Source organism: Pantherophis guttatus, chromosome 2, assembly GCF_059756535.1.
Source record: "Pantherophis guttatus breed Tessera chromosome 2, ASM5975653v1, whole genome shotgun sequence".
Lineage (NCBI taxonomy): Eukaryota > Metazoa > Chordata > Lepidosauria > Squamata > Colubridae > Pantherophis > Pantherophis guttatus.
The window spans coordinates 176,829,487-176,835,486 of NC_142064.1; positions in this window are offsets into that span (position 1 = coordinate 176,829,487).

Here is a 6,000-nt window from a genome sequence, read left to right on the forward strand (position 1 = left end):
AATATTTACAAAGCTGGTGACTAAATCTTTGTTGCCTTATCCTCATGTTTCAGACAAGCTGTTGCTGAAACTATTATTTACAACAGTTCATGTCTATCAACATACAAGTGGATATTAAAACTGATATAAAAGAGCTCAGGAAAGAAAGGGGATGCTTCTGGTAAACAATATTTCATATTCCAGCTCATGTGCCCTACACATCAGTATTAGCAGAAGTGGATTCCCGTAAGCTAAGTTGTACAGAGGCATCTGTAGTTTTAAACAAAATACAGAAAATTGTGCTATTACAGCAGCTCCATCCTATGGATCATGTTTATTTGGCTGCACCAGACAGTCCCTTGGCACTATGCTAGTTTTAGCATAGGCTTGAGCGTTAGTTGTTTAGAGTCAGAATTATTATCTAAAGTAAATGATCAGGCTTTTAAGGCGGGGGGTAAAAGAAAGTGTCTGATGTTATTAATTAGAATTGGAGATAACACTAACTGCATGTGACACTAGTTTCCTGTGCATGCTGTCCATCATGACACAAACAAACAAAAACATAATAGCTATCTGAATTATGTGTGAAGGGGAATATCAAGTCTCATTGTTTTATAGTCAGTTTTATTTAAACTGCCTCTCTACCTGCAACATATTATAAACACATATCCATGCTGATGTCATTGTAATGGTGCCAAAACATGCAAATAAGCATGTTTTGGGAACTAGAGAGGATAGCTTTGATCCTTTCTAGTTCCAAAAACAGAGATTTTTCAGAGAGAGTTTAAATGGTATGAGGCTGTTAGCCAAGGGAAAAACTGCTGAATCTCTAAGGGGAAAGAAGTGGTCACTCGCTTCTCTTTCCATAGTCTGACCAGGTGCTGAAGGTAAAGTCGCTGTTCCCTGTCCAAATTACTAATTCCAGGCCTGTTTCTGCTGGCTTTCAGACAGCTTTTGGGAGGATTAAATCAAATGCAACCAAGATAAAAGCAAAATGGAGAATGCCGTCCTCAGGTAGAAGCCCTCCTGATTGGTTCTCTGTATTTGATTTTCCTGGACTTTAGTTTTCTCTATGCAACACCTAAAGTGACAGGTCTATTACATTTTTCATGTCTGAATCTCTTGAAATGGAAATTCCCAGCAACATAAGAAGAACAACTATAATCTCCCAGAGTGCCTCCTAAGACAACAGAATAAAGCAACATGTCTTGCTGCTCATTTTCCCTATTTCATTGTTCAGATAAAGGATGGAGTTCAATATTCCATAGGCAAAATAGAAAAAAACCTGTTTAATATAGTTATTATATAACAATTTATATAGGTAGCTTGCCTCCTTATAATTGATGCAGCTGGAAACACGAAAAAAGTTACTGAAAAACATGGTAATTGTGCCATTCCTGACAGTGGTGAGATTCAATTTTTTTTTTTTATTACCGGTTCTCTGGGCATGGCTTGGTGGGCATAGCAGGGGAAGGTTACTGTAAAATCTCCATTCCCTCCCCTCTCCAGGGGAAGGTTACTGCAAAATCCCTATTTCCTCCTGATCAGCTGGGACTCGGGAGGCAGAGAATGGATGGGGGCAGGGCCCGTCAGAGGTGGTATTTACCGGTTCTCCAAACTACTTAAAATTTCCGCTACCAGTTGTCCAGAACTGTTTAGAACCTGCTGAATACCACCTCTGATTCCTGACCATTTTCATAGTGGTTAAGATGTTGGACTTGAGACCAGTAACATTCTCATTAAATTTCTGCTAGACCAAGGATCTCACCAGGTCACTTTAACCCAATTACTATCAGTCCATTCTATGTTACAGAGTTGTAAGATATGTCACATAGTAGTGTTGGAAGAAATATCCATCTGATTCATATCCATCTGGTTCAGTTCCAAGCTGGGAGAAAGGCACTGGAGACAAAATGGAGGCTGATTGGAAAGATGGTTTAATGATGAAGCAGAACCACATGGATGGTCCTGGGCAGCTGACCACATAGGATGGGGGGATATTTATACCTTCTCTTGGGCTTTGAACTTGAGCTTCCTGTTCAAGAACATGTATTCTATTGGCTGTTGTAGGGGTCATAGCTGGCTCTGTAGGTTTTCTGAGCCAAGCTTGGTTGAAGCTTGGTCTGCTGATGCAATGAAGGGGCTTGTTGGGCAATTCTTATTGTGGCTGAGGGCTAATCCTACCTTTGTTCAGACTTTGCTGAAGAGAATTTTCTTATGAATAGAGCTAGCTACCCTTTATCTCTTAAGAGCTGGCATCTACTGAGGGCTATTAAGAAAGGTGGGGACTGCTTCCCAAGAAGCATGTTTCTCCATTTCTCATCCAGGGAAATATTCTGCCTTTTTAATATTTCTCAAAGTATTTCATTCTTTTAGGAAAGGGGTGGTGCTAACTTTCTACAGTAGGGTTTCAGAAGAAAGGTGGTATATAATTGCAAAAATAATGCTGTTAGAAAAAAGTAGGAATCTTTTCAAAATTTCCATTATGCTTTGCTTCACACTATTTATCTTGGCCATGCAGCAGCATGCCGTTATCGCAGGATCTATATAAGAAACAATTTTGGAAATGTCTGCCTAATTTCCTGATAGAAAAGCATGTTAAAGAGTCACATGAACTTGCTAAAGCTAATAGTATAGGAAGTACTTTAGCACAGGGGTCACCAACTTTTGGACCTCAGGGACCACTAAATTCATAATTTTAAATCCCACGGACCACTAATATTATCTGCCTAATGACTGGCTGGGTGGGCGTGGCTAGGTGGTCATGTGACTGGATGGGCATGGTCAACTCAATGTCACTCACATCGAGGGGTGCCTCGCCAGCCTCTACTTGCCCCTCCCCTCCCAGACATTCCTTGCCTCCCCACCCGGGCTCCTTAGGGCCCCAACAGGAAGCAGTTGTTGGAGCTAAGCAGCCACCATGAGAAAGAGTTGGCAAAACAGCTCAGTTCAAATTGGATCTGATCAAGAAGGAGGCTCAGCAGAAACACCTCACTGAGGACTATGAGCATAGGCTTTCCAAACAGAGGGAAGACCTGCAGGAGTGTAAGGCCAGGTACCTGTGCCTGGAGGCTCAGTGGGTTGAGATGGTTAGTCAGTTTCAGGCCATGAGGCAGTCCCACTGGAATAAGGCCCTTTGGCTTTTCACCATCAGCAGCACTTCCCTCCAGCCTTAGCTCAAAGCCCCGCACTAGGAAGCTGAAGCAGACCCCAAGTTGAAATTTTTCCCCCTCAGATCCACACAAGAAGATCCCAAAGGGGGAGACTATGCAGTAATGCAAACATTCATTGCATGTATCCAGCCCAGGGACCATAGTTTGAGGACCCCTGATTTAGCGCAATATAAAAAATGCAAATAATTTTTCTGCGGACCACCAACATTTTCTCACGGACCACCAGTGGTCCACCGACCACCGGTTGGTGACCACTGCTTTAGCAAGCAGGATGGAGAGCCAGCCACACATATGTTGAATCCATTAGTCATTTATAGATATTTCCCCTGCTAGGAAACTAATCTGTATTGTATGTTTGCCTTTTCTTTTTACAAAATAAAAAATATATATTTTGCCTAATAGCAGTATGCTTATTAAAGATCTTTAGAAACTCTATTGGTTTCTAGTAATCTCAGCTGCCTATAACTTTCATTTTCATTTATTCCTAGGAGTGTTATCAACTGGACACCAATAGCATAGTTTTCCCTCTATTTCTACTCACCCGATATCTCACAGATGAGTTTGAAGCCAATCTTCAGTCATGCAGTCCCCCCAAATGCTGACAGCTGGTAGGGATTAGTTTATTCATTTTCCTACCAGCTGAACAAGAACAAAGCTCAATAAAGAGCTCAAACAGAATTCTACCTCACTGAATAACAAAAGTACAATGTAGCCCATAAAAGTGGTGCCAAGGCAGGGCTGAAGGATGTGGGCAGGAGGACTAAGATCCTTTTAAGGCCCTTCTCTGGTTATCTACTATAGCATGTAACAAATTCTATTAATTACCTGAACGACCTGCTCATGGTTATGGAGAAACAGTTCCAGATGTTTGCTTTGGTTTTGACTTATGGTTCTTCTGGGCCTAATTTCCTACATCTTGAGTATGGACATTTGTACCAAAAAAAAAAAAAAAACCCTATCTTTGTAGACCTCCCAGTTTTCACTGAGGCCCAACAAATGAATTCAAGAAAAACTGAGCAATTATTTCTTTAGTTACCTAAAGTTTCTTTTATTCATTGAAATGAATCCATGTCAAACTAAGCACCATATATTTATCCTCATACTATTAGTTCCACACAAATGCTTTCCTCTGCACTCCCCATCAGCCCTTGGAAATAGGCCAAGTGAAGAAACAAGACACCACAGTGATTCCAGGAAAGCTTCTATATTGCTGTAGAGCAGGTTGGGATAGCAAAATCTTGAAAGCTTGTCCAAGTTTTTGTCACTTATGCTAATCAAAGCAAAGTTATTTTGAGTTTCTTTCTCCTGCTTGCTTCAACCTCTGGATTAGGTAATCACATCTCCAAATTGCTCCTTAACAGTTCTTTCATACTAAGGTCATCTCTAAATTCCTTTATATTCCATCATCTTTAGCCACCATTTTCTTTTGCAACCACAATTTATCATTCTTTGTTTACTGAAATGCAGCCAGTTTATGGTTACTCTGGTGCTGAGACAAATTCTTTTAACGTTTGAATAGAATTTTTCAACACTTAAGAATGTTTTCTTTAACATTTTGGTTCACCTTCATTACATTAAGTTATTAATCAATTTTCTTTCCTTGCACAGGAGGCAATTTGAACAAGTTTTATCAGATACATGATTGATGAATTGCTTAATTTGCATAAGTGACACATAGTATTAGCCTTCGTCCCTCATTTTCCCTTTGTGATTACCCTAAGATCTAAAATATTCTGTCTTTCTTAACCCACAGTCATTGAGGCAAAATATATTATGAAGGGAAAAAAAAGAAATGTCAAGGATGAACAATAAAATTAGGCATGTACAGGTACATGTGCTTAAAAAGTATATTTTATGTTTTGGGATATATAAAGTATAATTCTTTTCAATGTACAAACCAACAATATGTTAGGCTACGAAAAATAATTGTAGTGCATTTTGTCCCCACCCCCATTTTTTTTCAGAAGACATTTTACTATTGCAAACAGCTGCTTTAAATATTGTATTCTTTCAAAGTTGGATATGACCAGGGGTCTGCAACCTTAAACACTCAAAGAGCCATTTGGACCCGTTTCCCACAGAAAACACTGGGAGCCACAAAACTCTTTCTGTGCCTATTTCTTGAACGGCCACAAAACTGGCATATGTAACGTTCTGTTTTCTTCTGAAACTTTTCTTGGATTTATCCATGGTTGGCCTACCAGGGATTGAAAAGCTCAATAAATCGTGTGCCAGTGGGTGTCGCACATTGGCGGCTGTGACGCATATTTTGAGTGACAGGAAACCATAGCAGAGGGGAGAAAGAGCCACATGCAGCTCCAGAGCCACAGGTTGCTGACCCCTGGACTAGGCTGACTTATCACATTGTGTGAAAGCAAATAGGTAGATTGAAAAACCAAAGAAACCCACTTTACCATATTATTACTGTGTATTTCTAATCTTTGTTCATGTCTCAAAGGGAACAAGTAAAGAATGAATATGACTATGTCTGTGTACAAGCAAAAACACACACACATACACATTATATGCATTGAAACAAGAAATTGCCTTTGACTTAATTTGGCCTATTAAATCCCCACCAAAGTAGAATCTCCAGTGATATCTTCTTAGACCAGTGCAGGCAAAATTTGCTGCATGCTGATTGTCTCTCTGCTCTATAATCAAGTACTTCATGGTTGCAAGCACACTTCTTCTGCATGTTGTAATTACCCTTTGTTTTGTCAAGAGAGTGGTAATTACAACTATGGGCCAAGTTTTTCATTTGAGCAGAGTTTGATTGCAACTAACCATTTATTGTGATAAAAATCTAAAGTCTTGCTGTAGTGTTTATAGATAAACCTCTGGCACA